The sequence below is a fragment of the Melitaea cinxia genome, chromosome 28, assembly GCF_905220565.1.
Source record: "Melitaea cinxia chromosome 28, ilMelCinx1.1, whole genome shotgun sequence".
NCBI classification, from domain to species: Eukaryota; Metazoa; Arthropoda; class Insecta; order Lepidoptera; family Nymphalidae; genus Melitaea; species Melitaea cinxia.
The window spans coordinates 10,021,063-10,040,092 of NC_059421.1; the positions used below are offsets into that span (position 1 = coordinate 10,021,063).

At 32.6% G+C, this 19,030-nt stretch overlaps 1 protein-coding gene and 1 long non-coding RNA gene across 2 annotated transcripts in view; both read right to left on the reverse strand.

The window, feature by feature from the left end:
- The window catches only part of LOC123667622, a 534,718-nt gene that overhangs the window by 97,831 nt on the left and 417,857 nt on the right, over positions 1-19,030 (reverse strand). The window lies entirely within an intron of this gene.
- Positions 3,879-4,414, reverse strand: LOC123667624. The gene is made up of 2 exons (XR_006745465.1): positions 4,383-4,414; positions 3,879-4,099 (listed from the first exon to the last, which is right to left on the reverse strand). It is a non-coding gene; the product is annotated as an uncharacterized LOC123667624 (long non-coding RNA).

The window sequence follows — 19,030 nt, forward strand, 5'->3', positions numbered from 1 at the left end:
CTTAAAGCTTTGAGATTTCTCAAGAGGTACGTACATATATCCCAAAGTAAATCGTCTATATATGGGTATAGAAAATAATTATGTTTGCTCGCAAACGAAAAAAAAAAACAGACTGAATAGTTACGGATTTCTGTAAAGAACTCACTATAGACGGCGCCACGGTTCGCTTAAACCGAATATAAAATCATCATATCGAGAATTTCGATCTAACGGGTAAATCGATCTATAGCTTTATTGGCTAGAGCACCGACACGGTCAGTCGGAGATGCAGGTTCGATCCCCGCTGGAACGATCGATTTTTGATATGATATAAAAAAATGTTTAGAATTCCCTAATGTGTGGGTAACACAAAAATAAAATCGTACAAATTAAAAAAAAAAAAACCGACCCCAATTACATCGACACGTAATACAACTTAAGTTGACGAAAGAATAATCAACAAATTATGCGTTATAGGGATAATTAAAAACCACTCAGCATATCTTTAAATTAAAACCGGATCATATGAAAAGTTTTTGGTTAAAAAAAGAGTTAACGAAATCGGTCCATACAGTAAAAAGCTATACGTAACATCCATAAAAAAATACAATTGAAATGAGACCTGCCCCTTTTTTGAAAGTCGTTTAATGAAAATGAAACATTCACATTGTATAATCTCTTTATAATATTAGTGTAGATTAATTTACAAAATTCTTTAACAATATACAAACTTTTTGATATAGGAAAAAAGTTGACAGAGTATAATAAAGTCGTAAAAAAAACTATTTATTGACACATCTGTCAAATCTCGCGCCAAATGAAATGTCACGCGGTAGCTGTCAATGTCTTTGCCTTTTTTTATGAAACCGTGACGAGGGACGTGAATAAGCGAAATAATGGATTTGTTATGTTTGTTTTTACTGATGACGTATAGACATATTTGTTTTGTATTGTCTTGTCTTTATATATACTGTTTTAGAATTATTGTATCTATAAAATATAAAATTTAGTAATTCTAAATAAATACTTGAAGGTTTATATTAAAATTATTGAGAATGTTACACCCTCATTTACTAATAATTATTTTAATTTATTGTTTTCATTTTGATTTTTTCAATTTGTATTAATTAAAACTAATATAAATATATTTATTACTTTAATTTAGTGAATATATATATAGTTATATTTTTTTATAATTTTCTTCAAAATTTTACTAGATTTCCTAATATATAATTTTACTAGAAAAAATAATATACTAACACATTCATTTCATTTACAAACGTGAATATGACTTATAAATTAATAAAAACCAATATTACACAAATCAATTTAAAAATAAAATAAAATTATAGATAAAAGTCATAAATTAAACGGAACGCACAAAATAGAATTATAGAAAAAAAAACAACGCAAATATTTTTACTCTATAAACAATCCGTCATAACGGTTATCTAAATTGGCGGGAAACCTGACATCGGTTGTCATCTGTCATGGCGCCCGTTTATTTGTTAGCGTTTCATAGTTTTGTTTCACTTGACGTTTTGAATTAATTTCGCCTCAAAAGTGAATTAGATTTGTTCAACTCGAAATAAATAATAACTGACGTTTGTGTGGATTTAGTGGTTTGTTAATATCTGTAACTAAGATTATTATATTATTTTAGCCATAAACATTGTGAGAAGTAAGTTAGTAAGTTTTAAACATTTGAATTGAGTTAAATATTACAAGTACTAGAAACCATAGATAAAATATCCATATTTAACATAGGAACATAGAGGAACAAATATCAGTAAAGACTATTAATCTACATCCTAAATCGTACTTTTGTTATCTTTATTACTTTAAGATTTAAGAAAAAAGTCTAACGCCGAGTTGCACGAAAAGAACTTAAAATTTAAGTAGTAATCCCAACAAACATTTTTGTCATATAATCAAACAATTATATGACTTTGAGTCTTATTAAAGTTATATTACAGTATTTTTTGTAACTCTACGTCATGTTATGGTGCATTATGTGTCCAAATAGACATATAGATTTTTTGTCGTATAACATTGTCGTATAGACGTTATTTCGACATTTCTTTACAATCGTCATATAATAGTGTCTATGAAGACATCTATAAAACTTGCATATACAACTTTTCGTCGTGTAAACGTTTTCGTAGTGTAAACGTCATAATACTATTAATTTTGTCATATAATTACCTTTTAAACATCTGCTAAACGAATAGTAATTGTTTACACGTAGTACTTGTAACCATTATATAATAAGTGTACTAGTGTAACTTGTATACATCCTAAAGTATTACAAAAATGATAATACAACCGTTATTTAATTAATACTCATATTAAAGGGTTATAATAACCTTGTAAACAACTTCCACCATTTTGAAATCAAAGTCATATTAAAATTTATTTACTTGTTTTGTACAACATGAATCGAAAAAATTGGAAAAGTATTAAAAGAAGTGGTGCATTCAAAAGAAAAGTTAAAAACAACTATCATTCGCTTCAAGCACGTACTTTCATACAAAGTAATAGAACTCAAGCTCAAGCTGTGACTGAGGCAAATAAGAAGGGTTCCGTATCACAGGTAAATGCAAGTTTAACCAAAATACTACAAGTGTACACCGCAGTTCATTTGCCGAAGTTCAGGACTCTTGTTCATATTCTGAAGTTGAAGACAGTTATTCAGCGTCCGAAAATGAAGACAATGCTTATCCTTTTGAAAATAAATTAAGTTAAATAAAGAGAATGATTAGAAATGGAAATCGGCCACTTCAGAAAATTGCTAATAGTAATAGAAAACTTAAGAAACGATACTACGAAGGATAGTTATGAACTATCCTTCGATGAAAAGTTACAAATATGGAAATAAATTCAAGACAGTGATTCAACTTGAAACCTTTATCCTCTCAACTGATAATGGAAATAAGTGGTTTTTGGCTAACAACAACCACCTTGTTGAATTGCGTTCTGCTACCTGCAACGAGGGATGTATTCAAATAAATGGAAATCTAATTTTAAACTTAAGGAACAATGTTTATGAAACGCCTATGAAATCTTCATATCTTAATATATTTATGATATATGAGGATGAAATTTCGAAAACTGAAGCCAAATATTATATTACTGATATACAAGTGTAAATTGGTTAGTGTTTCATACAACTCAAATATATATTATGTTCCGCTTATTCATACATTTAAGAAATAGGTAATAAAAAAGGTAGTAAAAATTGTTTAATTTTTTATTTATCCTCAAGAACGTTATTAATATTTCAAGTTAGTCAAAATGTAACACTTATTTGAAATCAAAATTAAGCGAAGCTTTGAAATATTGCTAGATTTGGAAAAACTGAAATCGCCTTTTGATCCATAAATGTAAATTAACAAACTAATACCTTCATTTGGTTTGCCATATTGAAACATCTTATGTAGCTAATAATCTCACAATAGATTATACAAAATTACTATACAACAGGCAACTTATAAATATTTCTTGAAAACTAATAATAAGACTTTAGTAAAAGTTTTAATCACGTTTAAACCCGTTAATGTGCGTTAATCGTTACAAACCTTCTTATATATATATTTTTTATATTCTTTTTATTACTTTTCTTTTACATTATCTTAATTATCTAATAACATCATCAAAAATTACAAAAAATAAAATGTCACAAAAAGAACATAGGTACAAAATCGCAACATAACAAATAATAAAATTTAAATTTGTAATCTTTTTGCTTGCTAAATAATTATATAATTTACAAGTGGAAGGTTTAGGTATCACACCTACCCACCTACCACATTATTGACTAATTACAATATTCGCATTCGTCTTCTGGAAAATGATTATAGATAGCAAAATACTTGCAGTCGGGGCACCAAAATAAACCATAACGTAATAAATTATTTACATTTTTGTCTGTTAAAACAAAATGTAACGGTCTATTTCCACGGGCTATCTGGAAACCACATCCATAACAACGAGAACAAAATATAAAATGAGTTAATGACCACGGCCATTTCAAATGTGCGCATATCATTTCGATGAAGTCCATCTTCGATAAAAACTTATCAACATCCGCATAAATATGGATCATAATTGTGGGGTTTACCTAAAAAAAAAGTATTATTCAGACTTAACTAAGTTATATGTCTCGTAAATTCTTCTGTCCTGAAAATATAAATTATTTGAAATAAGTTAGCTAGGCGTTTTATTATTTTATTATTGATCCCTAAATCAACTGTCATGGCGTACACATTTACAATATGTACGCAGTATATACGTCGGGAAGTTATATAGTTGTCATATAACGCAGTCACTTAATAAATTATTAATAAAAATATACGAAAACATTAAAATTTTAAAAGCGCATGAAAAATTTGTTACAAAGTTACCTCACATTAATCAGTAAATTTGATTGCACAATGGTTTGTAACTGATGAAATGGTTTTATCACATCAACAAAGTAAAAAATACAATATTTTAACTCAGCTGTCAAAAAAACTGCCAAATTCAATTAGTGTGTATTATGTTTATAATCTGTTACAATTTTTCATTCGTTCAATATAAAAGTATCATCTTTAAATGACAATAATACAACGAATACGTTAGATAAACGTCATATTGTGTGCTATTACTCGACACGAAGTCGAATACACGCCGCGACAGCTATCATTACATGACATGTAGTCAAATCGCCAACGTGTATATGACTCCTATGCGACTATATAGGTATTTATATGACTGTTACACGAAACTCTTAGCGCCTTAAGTTGAATAAAATGGGCCCTAATGCCGTCGAGTAAACGTTCTAATGTCGTTTATACGATTATACTAAATAACATTAAGTTGTCACCAAAACGTCTACTCAACGTCGTAAATGTTTGTTGGGAATTAAACTAATTTAACCGCAAGAATTGTATGAAATTCTTGTGATTAAATTAGTTTAATAAATAATATAATTAAGTAAGAAATTTGTGGAGGCCTATGTCACGCAGTGGACTGCGACAGCTGATGATGATGATGATGATGTGTAGGTAAAGTTACTATTTGACTAATTTTCTTATTCGTATCTTAAACACGGTATGTATACGTTGTTTTATTTAATGCTTTTCTTAGTGTTATATAATAAACAGGAGTCCTACTAGTCTAACAATAGCCATAAATATTGATACAAGTAAAAAACTAGTTTTTGTGAAAATTATATGAAAAATTTTAACATCTACGATTTGTATTGAAATTCAACATTCTCGAGTTGCAAAACTAATACTTTCAAGGAGATCATTTGAAATTATTCGTAAATTGTTACTGTTATTGAGGTCATAACGGCACTAAGTTCGTAACAAATCGCCCGTTATGTAAACAAAACTTCATCACTAAATCATACTCTCGATATTCAGGAAATATTTCGAATTTCGATAAAATTTCAACTTTTGTTAAAGTTCTGAGAGGAGTGAGTTATGTTGATTCTACATTGAAATGTCTTTTTACTTTCGAGCTAAATTTAACTCTACTGCATTAAAATAAGGTACATTTCACGTAAAACTTCCTTTAACCCGAATATTGCCTCTGGAGAAAACAAATTTGAAAACGTTTGAAGAGAGATGCGTTCCTTTTTTTTTCATTTTAAAGTTCTTAGGTCGAGTTGGTGTGTTCTGCGGATGTTTATTTTTGGGCGGTTTTTTTTTTTTTTTACTATTTACCAAATTGTTAACTTTTGTAAGTGCTTTTTTTTGTAAGTCTTGTATACTAAGAAGAATTGCGGTACCATGGTCGATACTTGTCAAGATCTTATTTATTTATTTATACTTTATTGTACACCACAACTACATTTTAAACAATAAACACATTTAAAGAAACATTTACAGACTGTGAAGTACAATGGGCGGATTTATGGCTATTTAGCCATTTCTTCCAGACAACCCAAGGATCTTTTGGAAACTACGCTAGAACGAGCAAAAGTTTACAAGTTTGTGAAGTGATTATATTTAAAACCATGTGTATTAATATATATTTTTAAATTAAGCTATCAGTTAGTTTAGACAATTGATTGATTATAGCTGTAGACCACAATGTAACAATGTAAGATGCAGAATGTGATGTAATTTTTGACCAGGTAAAGCTTAGGTAAGTAGCTTAGCTTAGGTTAGGTAGATTAGGTAAAACCGAATTTCGGGACCGTGGGGGGAAGGGGGGGGGGAGAGGGTGGGGCACGCTACCCCTGGTACCACTGTCACACCTCAGAACCCCATGGTTATGGAGATATCCATGGTTAAAGTTTTGAGGTTAGAAGAAGAATTTCGAAAGTTAGAGGAATGCTTGGCTCCGGCGCTGCGGGAAGTGCAGCCCTTTCGCCCTTGCGTGCGAAAGCACGCTCAGTCATGCTCCGTTCCACAGCGTCGCCGAAGGCGACCAGCCTCAGCCGCTCCTCTACGCATTCGTTCGCGCGCTTTCGCACGGCGGGCGAAGGCTGCCCTCCCTCCGCGCCTACGCGGCACAAAAAAAACACTCTAGGGGTAGGACAGACCAAGGCCACGTGGACAGTGGGGTGCTCCGATTCGGTTTTGGGTATTTTTCCAATTTCTAAACCTATATTCTAGCACGCAATGTTACTAATTTTATTAGAATATTATGTCTGAAGCGTTATTTTGTTTAAAAGTGTCGATTTGTCACAGTCAATACAAACAGTACGAGCTCAAAGGTATTATAATAGCTTTAAATTCTTCTTCTAACCTCAAAACTTTAACCATGGATATCTCCATAACCATGGGGTTTTGAGTTGTGATAGTGTTACCTTGTATAGATTCCCCTACATCCTCCACCCTCCACACCCAAAAACCCCATAATTCGGTTTTTCTAATTCGATTTTACCTAGTCTAGATCTTAGCCTTTGACCATTATTTTTTATAATAATTCTCAAGTAATAAAGTTGAAAGAGTTTAGAAAATAAATGAAACTATCAATATTATAGGTACACAATAATTTCCAGCTATTAACAACAGAAAATACTTTTTATTGTACACACAAAAAAATAATAACATTGATGACAAACATAGAAATATGTACAAATGCTAGAATCTCTTCAGAACAACCTTCTGGTACTTAGGACATGGAAAACTACCATCAATTTTTGACGTTTTGAGGATAAAATTTTGTCTGTTCCGTTTTCGTCCGTTAAAATATAGGCTTTGTCAATCAGTGATATCGTAGCATTCTCCATGTGACAGAACTTTTTAAATCAGTGTAGTAGTTTTTAAGATTATCTATTACTAGCTTTTACCCGCGACCTTGCTCGCATTGATTTTTTTTTTAATCAGTAGTATCCTATGTTACTTCTTATACTTCCAGGAATATGTGTACAAAGTTTCATGATGATCGGTTAAGTAGTTTTCGCGTGAAAGCGCAACAAACAAACTTACATTCACATTTACAATATTAGTAGGGATAAACATCACACCACGGTCACGATTCAGTAACATTTCACTGCTGGGCATAGGCCTCTTTCAACATATAAGAGAAGGATTGGAGCTTAATCCACTATTCAGCTTTAATGCGGGTAGACATTTCCTGCTGTACATAATATCCACAAATATAATATCCATCCCGAGCGGCAATTGAACCTGCAAACCGTTGGTGTTTTAGGCGCCTACACGCACCATAACAGAGCAGTTATTATTATAGATATCACAGTTGTGATGTTGACTGTACTTACTGAGAATATAAATAGAATATAACTGAGGTAGGGCACAGCAGGAATTTCCTGTTAAAAATATGGAGCAGTCCGACTGGGGTAATAGATGGGGGAGAATAATACTGTTTTCAAGCAGTATTGTGTTTCTGTTGGTGAGTAAGGTGACCAGAGCTCCTGGGGGGATTGGGGGTTGGGTCGGCAACGCGCTTGCGATGCTTCTGGTGTTGCAGGTGTCTATATGCTATGGTAATCGCTTAGGTGAGCCGTACGCTTGTTTGCTGACCTAGTGACAAATATATATATATATATATATATATATATATATATATATATATATATATATATATATATATATATATATATATATATATATATCAGTTACATAATAATACATGTATGTACAGCTTAGTATAGCTTTAGGAAAGTCTAGATTTTGTGAATTCAACTAAAACTACTTTTATCGTAATATTTATTCAAATTTAAACTCTAATTCAGAATGAGGGTATATTTACATAAATTTACGCCATATGTTCAGAATGTCCGTAATTACATTTTGGATTCTCTGCTTCACGTGTGGAGTAACAGTTATCTCGGAACTTTACATTATTTATAACTAACGATTTTGATAATGAGTTTATTGAAACTTTTTAATTACTAATTTAAAAATAATTTTAAAACGAAATTTTCGTTCATAAAACATTTTCCCTATTTTATTTTCTCATTTAATTAGGATTAAGCTGATAATACAATCTACCAAGCATTAAAAAAAATCATTAAAATTTTATTGAAGGTTTGAGGTAAGGAATATTAAAAATACATAGAGATATAAAAATTTTCTTTTTTCAAGTCAATTAAAACTTGATCACTATTAAAAAATTAGAATTAAACTACTTAAGATAACCAATTACATAGTCCTACGATTTGAAAGTATAACAAAAATGTAACTAAGCCCGTTAATAGTGATCTTTCTTCGTTCACAATAATCAGGAATACAATAAATCAATAAATAAATATCTCATAACATTCACACACAGTCGTCTGTTTCTAAGTTAAGAAACCTAATGCTTGTGTTATAGGTAACAGCCGGCTGATATACTTAGCTAAAAACCGACTTCAATTACATCTCCTAGTAATACAACGTAGGTAGACGAAAAAATAGTCAAGTAAATACGCATTATTATTCATTATCTCGATCAAATTTAAAAGGAAACATGTTACAAGTAGCAGCTTTCGAATAAAAAAAAAAAAAAGAATCAAAATCGGATTACCAATTAAAACGTAAAAATGGAATTATCTAAATCGGTTCATAAACGACGAAGTTATCCCCGAAGATATATACCTTAATATATATATATATATACAAATATTACACCAAGACTCAGGCAAAAAACGAACCCACAACAAATTGTCAAGTAAATACGCATTATTAGACATTTAAAAAAGTACTCATCAAATCGTAAAATTAAAATAGGATTACATAACAATCACTTCCTTCCACCTTCCGATTATAAAAATAATCACCGATATCGGCCTACCCAGTTAAAAGTTATGAGGCATCACATATAAAAAAGTGGGTTAAAAATTAATATACATCTACCTCTCATCCCATCTTCACAAAATTTCAATACACATTGGACCTTCAGCGAGAAGGGTTTACATTTCACTGACATTGTAATGTGACTTTTTTTCCGTTTAACCGGTTCTGACGTGGGAGACGTTTCAATTAATCGGAATAATGCGGTCATTGCGTGGGGGATATGTAAATAAAGATGTAACATTATGTCAACTACAGAGAAAGGGTTGAACAATAAGTATATTTATATAATATGTTAGCTGTAGTAATATTTAAAAAAAGAAAATTAACAAACGTAGATTAAAAAAACAATGTATAACAGACAGATATAATAAGAACTACTTTATTTTTTATTTTTATTTGTGGACACATTTTTGGTTAATGTTTTTGTTTGCAAATTTATTTATATTGTATTTATTTTAACTGTTTGTCTTCCTCAACAATAATTAATAAAAAAAAAAAAAAACTAATATTAACGATGCGCAGTCTAGTTTATGAATAGAAATCTATACTAATATTATAAAGCTAAAGTTCAAGAAGGCTTTGTTTGTTTGTTTTAACGCGCTAATCTAAGGAACTATTGGTCCAATTTGAAAAATTCTTTCAGGGTTAGATTGCCCATTTATTGAGGAAGGCTACATTTTGTTTTTAAAATCAACGCGTGTGAAACCGCTGGGAACAGCTTGTCACTACATAGTATAAAATAAAGTCGCTTTCTCTGTCCCTATGTATGCTTAAATCTTTAACACTACGCAACGGATTTTGATGCGGTTTTTTTTAATAGATAGAATGATTGAAGAGGAAGGTTTATATGTATAATACATGCATAATATAGTAGAGGAACACTGATAGTTTTTGTGACCGTGCGAAGCCGCGGCGGGTCGCTGGTAGCGAATAAATTATACTTTAAAAGATAATCTAGTTGTCTTAGTATAAAAATGGGAATAAGGTCTTACTTCCAAATCTTTTCTAAGAATATCTTTTTTACAATGCTTTGATTTTTATTTACGCTTCAGCTTGTAATATCCCACTACTGGGCACAAGCCTCTTTCCCCATGTAGGAGAAGGATCAGAGCTTAATCCACCACGCTGCTCCAATGCGTGTTGGCGGATATATTCCCTACTATGAGTAACGATCGCTATCAGGTGTACATGATAACAACCGGGACCGACAGCTTAATGTGCTCTCTGAGGCACGGTGGGGAGACCCACAAGCACTGCACAAACACCCAGACCACGGCAAATACCTTTATGGCCAGTACAAATGTTTTTATTTAAATTACAAATAAATCAAGACACGAGTGTCCGACTAATATCTCTAACACGTTTTGACGGACACATAGAGCGGCGCTCTGTTCTGCCAGAATAAATGTCATGAAAAGGCAGCAATTTCTGACAAACTTTTATACACACAGACATTTTATTTTATTACTCATGGCACTACTTTCAGAATAGTCAAGTGATACGCTTTATGTTAAGTGATTACACGAAACAGATAATGCAATATATGAAGTAACAGAAATAGATAAGGCGATGAAAGAAGTTATTGACATCCTCTTGATAACCATATCGCATTAATACATTTACTTTTTTAACCGACTTTAAAGAAGCAGAAAGTTTTTTATTCCACACACACAACAATAAACAGATATTTAATACACACACACGCATGTTTTTTTAAATGTTCTTTTTAACCGACATCAAAAAAGAAGGAGGTTACTCAATTCGACCGTATATATATTTTTTATGTATGTTCGGGGATAACTTCGTCGTTTATGAATCGATTTTGATAATTCTTTTTTTGTTGAAAAGGAGATATCTTAAGTTTGGTACCATGATAAGGAAACCAGGATCTGATGATGGAATCCTAGAGAAATCGAGGGAAACCCTTGAAAATCGTAGTGAAGACTAGCGTTTGTTAATTTTTCTATCTACTTACGTTGTTGTCGACAAGTAAGTCGATGTAATTGAAGTCGGTTTTTTTTTGGTTTGCGAACAAACACAATTATTATTACTTACTGTTATAATTTTAGGCCAAGAAATTATCTGCTACATTAGTGCAGCGAGAAGAAAGAAGCCCCAATCATTTTCCTACAGAGGAGAAGAGTTTTACTCAAGAAGAAAAGAGAAGATGAGAGAACTGCATCAAATTGATAATAAACGGTTCAGGAGTATATTGTCAATTTGCCACAAATATCTATCCTACCATATCTCCACCCTTACTTTATACATCTAAAATATTCATAACGGTAAGCAAAGATACACGCTAAAACATAATATTATCAGCACATAATAAAATACAAAGTCCTTAGTGTACAATATGGTATTATTGCATTTACAAGTTAAATTTCGAGCAGAAATCATACCACAAAATACCGTAGGAAGCGAGTTACTGGTCAAGCAGAACAATGCTGAATATTCATGTAAGCACATAATACCCAGGACATTCAGTAAACACTAGGTTTTCAGGCGGTCCGCCAAAACACATGCCACATATATTAGGTCTAGGATGCCCTGATAAGCCTATGACCTAATTTCGTTGCTCGGTTACGATCGGTTCAAAAGCAAAATTGATTTTAAAAATTCATTATTGGATTTGCGGTTAAATGCTCTAATATGTAAAGCACAAGTAAATGCATAAGCAGCGCTTACTTCATATCTCTCTGTTAACTTGTACGTCAAAACATGGAAGTTTATTTTCAAATAATTATTTTTAGATGAATGTTTTACTTTTATTGCACTAAAAGGGTCGCATAAATGCGTATCCTCAGCCTAATAGCAAGCGGATATCATATTATATGAACTCCTGCGACACGTAAAACTAAAGTAGGGTACACCAGATATCCTGCTCAAAATCTGGAGCAGCCTGACTAGGGATGTATTGACCTTACAGAAAGTCACAGCTAAATAATACTGCTTACACACGGTGTTGTGTTCCTGTGGTAGGTAAGGTGACCAGAGCTCCTGAGGGGATTGGGGGGTAGTGTCAGATACACGCTTTCGATGCTTCTGGTGTCGCAAGCTATTTGTAATCGCTTACAATTACAACAAACAACAAACAAGCGTACGTGAGCCGTACGCTTGTTTATCGACCTAGTTGTATTCCAAAAAATTGACCCTCTCGAAGAGCATTGGCTAACTTAACTACTACAGAACTTCTTTAAAAAGACAAAAAAAATTGTTCAGGAATATCCAAAGAAATTGAACGTCCATCAACAAAGGAAAACTTTAAACACGAAAGATAAAACGTAAACATACATTAACCGAGATAAAAACGAGACGGTATATTAAAATGGCCAGACCTCGTAAATTAAAATAATTTGCTCGGAGAATTTTTACGAGCTTCTTTATACCGAGCATAAATCAACATTTAATATGATTAGACCCGTTAGGTAAAGATAATATTTTAAGGTAAATATTGAGAATGTACATTGGCACTAAAGATTATAAAATAAATCTTTTAATGGTAGTTAATGGTCAATGGAAGAAGACTTCAAATGGTGTTTTTTTTTGGATATTGGGTTTAGAAAAAACTACTCAATTTGTAATTTTACTTAGTAATAACTAATAATAAATAGTGATAACTAGATAATTTGGTTTGTACTAACAATGACGATGTAATTCTTTACGTGTAAACCAAATTGTATTAAAACAGCTTTCAATACCCTATTTGGCTAAGCTAGAATAATGTGGGTTCTTAATCAGCCACTGTGCTCCACTGCGGGCTGATTGTATAATAATCGATAACTTCTATAGCTGCTGAACAGATTTTAGTAACTTTTATTACCCGACTGCCAAGGAAGGGTTATGTTTTTCGCGCATATCTTGTATGTATGTATGTTTGTATGTAATATTTTTTACTACCTCATATTTCCAGAACCACTGAACGGATTTACATAATTGAGGTATCGTTAGGTTCGTCTTCGTCCACATCGTCGACGACACACTTCGTCGTTCGTGACATTAAAAAAAATCAAACATGGCGGCTGCGCGAAGCCATTGTAGTTAATGAAAAAAATTTTTTTTTCTCGAATACTACAATATGGGTATCAAATTGAAGGGCACAATACAAGGATTTTAAAAAGGTATATCATGATTATTATTACCGTAATACTAATAAAGAAATACAATATTAAAGTTTAAAAAATGTGGACTATGCTCTTTCCCACGCCTATGCCATGCCAAACTCGCCTCCTAGGCGACGATCAACTTCGGGGTGTAGCCTTTCTAATAAAATACAATGGTTAAAAAAAACATACAATTAAAATTACAAATAAAAATTAATAAATGTCACACCAATTTACAATTACATTAATAAAATCAATAACAAATACATAATACCAAATACAATCAAATAATTTTAATAATAATTTCATTATATTAAAACTAATAGTTATTGACTTAAGCAGTCACCTATTTGCTAAAGGTCAGGCTTACGTTGCTTTGAGCAGAGTGAGATCTTTCTCCGGGCTTGCTATCAGTTCTCTTGACCCTAAAAAATTACTTAATCAACCACATGATGTAAACTGTTTTAATGAATTGAACCGATTACGTAATTTGTCTGACTAAAAAGACATAAATAAAATAATAATTTTAAAAAAATATATTTTTAAGATATTTTGATTTTGTTTTTTTTTTTTTATAGCACTAGGTCGGCAAACAAGCGTACGGCTCACCTGATGGTAAGAGATTACCGTAGCTTATACACGCCAGCAACACCAGAAGCATCGCAAGCGCGTTGCCGACCCAATCCCCAATCCCCCCAGGAGCTCTGGTCACCTTACTCACCAACAGGAACACAATACTGCTTGAAAACAGTATTATTTAGCTGTGGTCTTCTGTAAGGTCGAGGTACTACCCTAATTGGGCTGCTCCATATTTTGAGCAGGAAATTCCTGCTGTGCCCTACCTCAGTTTAAAAATCCAATTGCAACAGATACATAAATATATTTTTGTATATATTAACTTTACTTTGAGCTCATAAATAAATTTCATATAATCTATACTAATAAATCGCCGGTTTCTTTATTCGTTTATACTGCGAAAACTACTGAACCGATCGGAATAATACTTATACCATAAGATGCAGCGTGTTTCGGAGAAGGTTTTAATATATGTGATATGTTGGTGATTACTTATCGCGTAAAAAATATGTAAGGATAGAGGTCGCTAGTGTAGAATATATTACTATAGCATATGTTTATCTTAAAGTGTGTGCTGTGTGGCTACGGCACTAAAGAATTTAGCCACCCCCTCTCTTCCCGTAAGAGGCGACTAAGGGATAACAAGGTTCCACAACCACCTTGGAACTTAAGAAGCCGACCGATGGCGGGATAACCATCCAACTACTGGCTTTAAAGTACACATGCCGAAGACGGGCAGCAGCGTCTTCGGTGCGACAAAGCCAGTACTGCGGTCACCAACCCGCCTGCCTAGCGTGGTGACTATGGGCAAAACACATAAGTTAACGTTATTTTTGGCGTAAACTTGTGGAGGCCTATGTCCAGCAGTGGACTGTATAGGCTGTAATGATGATGTTTATCTTAAAGTATACATTATCCCTATCTTTCTACCTCTAACAACTCCAAGCTAGGATCCTTCAAATAATTATCCAAGTAACATACATACATAAAATTCAAACTTTACAAGTAACTAAAATAAACAATTTTATACACTCTAAAATGTTTTGTTCAATACATTTTTCTATTGTCCACGAATACGGACAGAAAATATTATTAAAGGAGTAAGTCTACGACAAAATTTTATGAACGAAGTTATTGGTACACCTTTTTCTTTTTATAAGTTTGGCTAGCCCGTTGACGCAGTTGTAGTGGCGCTGCTTCCCGTTCTGCGGGTTGCGGGTCTGATTCCCGTTTGAGTCTGGGTGTAATATTTGTATTTGTATTTATATATTTATATATGTATTATATCTAAGTATATTTAAAAAAAATAGTTATAAGAGTCGGGTGTTACCTGTAACATAAGCATTAAGTTGCTTATCATAAGAACAGACGACCGTATGTGTATGCTATATAATATTTATTTATTTATAGATAAGCGGTGGGTAATGGGTGTAGAAATCAACGATTAATAAGAACAAATAATAGATCTTAAAGTAACTTAGAATGCATACTATTTAACCGATATCAAGGGATCCTCTGAGAACTGAAATTAGCCGGAGAGGGTTCCGCTTGTTTATTATATGTACTTTATTACACGTAAATGGTGTACTTAGAAATCAATAAAAAAAATATGCTTTCTTCACGTAATACTTAAAGCCAAATAGCCTTATCTGCCATTCGACCTTAGGACAAAGTACGAGACACATTGTTGGGGTGAACGTAATCTATACAAATATATAAGAAATATAACTGGAGTGTCTGTTTGTAATATTTAAATAACCGCTTTTTACTATACATGATACATAGGTATACCGACCAAAATAAAATTTTTACAATTTTTGTCTGGTCTGTCTATCTGTCTGTTTGTTTCGGCTAATCTCCGAAAGTGCTGGACAGATTTTGACGGAACTTTCACTGCCAGATAGCTGATACAGTAAGGAGTAACTTAGACTGTTTTTATTTTAGAAATGTATTTATTTTATAACTCTGCGAACTGAACAATAACTATTTTGTTAAATTCCACGCGGACGAAGTCGCGGGCATAGTTAGTAAATAAATTTAAAAAAATTGTTTAAATTTTTTTTTAATTTCAACTGGTGCTCCGCTACTTCACCAGAATAGCTGCAGGTTTGAAAAGGAGAGCTTATGATATTTATAAGTAAAATTTATAAATCTGAAAAAGAATCTAAGACAAAGTGACGAAACTCATTTTATAGTCACCCTTTCTGTAATATGCTATATAAACATATCTCAAAGACTTTTTAGTAAGTATATTTGAGATAAACAAACATTACACGACAAAAGAACCACGTCTATGGAGTTAATAAACTAACTTCTGTAATTCTCTATTATAGTTAAGTTTTAAATTTCGAACAGCTCGAAATAATCCTAGCTAAAATTAACATTTCAGCGCAATAGGATGCACAATTTCAGAAACATTATTTCCACTATCTTCACAAATACAACAAAGCAATAAACAAATAAATTTAGTGCACAAATTTAGTGTTCAAATGTGACCTGTATTCGCGAATTGCTGGTATTTATTAAGTGCAGCTGCGGTACTGAGATAGTATTGAAATTAACATTGAAATAGATGATATAGCGATTACTGGATATGTTGAGCGTACTATTTTAATATATTTAACATTTTTTAAACCACTATTTTTGCTGTGTGGTTACGGCAATAAGAATATAGTCACCCCCTCTCTTTCCGTGGGTATCGTAACAGGCGACTAAGGGATAACACAGTTCCACTACCACCTTGGAACTTAAAAAGCCGACCGATGGCGGGATAACCATCCAACAGCTAACTTTGAAATACACATTACACAGGCCGAAGACAGGCAACAGTGTCTTCGGTGCAACAAAGTCAGTCCTGCGGTCACCAACCCGCCTGCCCAGCGTGGTGACTATGGACAAAACACATGAGTTCACGCCTTTTTTGGCGCGAACTTGTGGAGGACAAGTCCAGCAGTGGACTGTATTAGGCTGAAATGATCATGATGATGATTTTGGCAGACAAGAGTACATCTGATGGGAAGCGGATACCGTAGCCTATAGACGCCTGCAAAACATCGACAGTCTCTAAGAGCCCTGGCAATATTACTCATCACAGGAACGCAACATCACTTGAGAACTATATTATTTATCTGTGATCTTCTGTAAGATTGACGTACTCCTTCAGTCGGGTTGCTACAAATTTTAGGCAAGATACTTTTCACTGTTCCATAATTTAAAAAGCATAATTTTATATCTTTCAAAACTTTTGACTATTATACAGATCAAGTGGGTTTTAGTTCGAAGAATAAATTGCAGAAGTTATTAACTTAAAATTTAACGTTAAAATATTACGATGTTTCGAGTTTTAGGTCTTGGGAACTATTTTATCCGCTTAGAAGGTGATTTAAAATATTACTAACTTACTCCACTATCGTAATATTTCGAGAAGATAAAGTACTTTAAATCGCGAAAAAATTTAAAATGATGTGAATCGAAACTTTATTGGAAAGAAGAAATATACTTGAATTAAGAAATTACTGAGTAAATTCAAAAATATGGTTGTGAAGGCTCTTAAAATGAAATCTACATTAATATGATTCATCAATTTACTAATATCCTGCTCAAAATCTGGAGCAGTCCAACTGGAAAAGTTCTTCGACCTAACAGAAGGTCACAGATAAATAATATTGCTTTCAATAGTGTTGAGTTTCTGCGTCGAGTTAGATGACCAAAGCTACTGAAAGAATTGGCGATAGAGTTAGCAATGCTTGCGATACTATTAGTGTTGCAGGCGTCTATAATCTACGGTAATAGCTTACCATCAGATGAGCTATCTACTTGTTTGTCGACGTAATTATATAAAAAAAACTAATATTTTAATAAGGAATATCTAGAACACTATAATCTGCGTCGAACTAGGTAGAACAATGGCCAAAGCGTTGATTACAGCGTGATTATTTCCTGCTAATTAGGTCACTGTACCGAAAATTTCCACACATAACTAGCTGTACGAAAATTCGGTTAAAATTAATTTCATAACTATAACGTACTTATGAAGTTTATATGACACGGTTCCAACATTTGAACAATGTGTTGGAAGCTCGGTAATATATCGACGGTTTTAGAACCTTGTGTATTTACGACGTGAAATGCATTTTTCGATTTTATTTTTTAGTCTGAAAGTCTCTATTTTCGTATCTTTACTAGTCTGTGGATGTTTTGGAAAATGATAATTTTAATGATAATTATATATTTTGTTTTCATATTTTCTCGGCATAAGGTAACTGAGAAGGTGAAGGTTCTGAGGTTCTGAAGAACCAGCAGTTTCTTAGTTTAAGTCGATTGCTAAATTTTTTTTAGAAAAACTATAGAGAAAAAAATAATGAACTATAAGGAAAAAGTCCATATAGAAACCCATTGCTAATTAAAAAGACGGAGACGCCACAAAAAAACTATGCAATTAAATTGTTTCTCATTCCAGTATTTCATTTACCTTTGTTAAGCTTTTTCAACTTGCAGTTCCCAACTGTATATATGCAAATTTATCAAAACCAGCTCCAAAAGTCTTCGCATAATATACCTATTCATTTCTAAAAACCACCGAAACTACTTTTTCATTTTAAAATTGGAAAACGGAGTGAATCCGTAACGTGGAACTAGTTTGAAATTCAATAACAGGAAGCCGATGTAAAGTTTGACGTTTCCGGCCGCGGTCGGGTGAAGATGACGCCATCTTACTTCCGGATTGAAAAGTCAATGGTATGAAGATTTAGTGAAAAAATTCACTTCGATTTGAATTTGATTTATCTGGAACTTTTACATTTAAACCAAATTCCATTTTCGAATATCGTCACTATGGATGGTAATTTGGAAATTTTGTGTCCAAGGATTGGAAGAGTATTGCCGATTCTTAATAAATTAAATAATGTTCTACGTAATGTTGGTTAATGTTGGGTAAGACGTTGGATTCAAATAATGATCCAACGTCTCAGTATCAATTGTAAGCTTTGTAATGGAAATTACTTTTAAACTTGTGTGTAGATAGATAGGGATTCCTCTTACAGAAAAGTGCTCGAAGAATGAAGGGCAAAGTGTTTTCCAGCAGTAATTGTAAAAATTTAACTGAGGTAGGGCACAGTAGGAAGTTCCTGCTCAAAA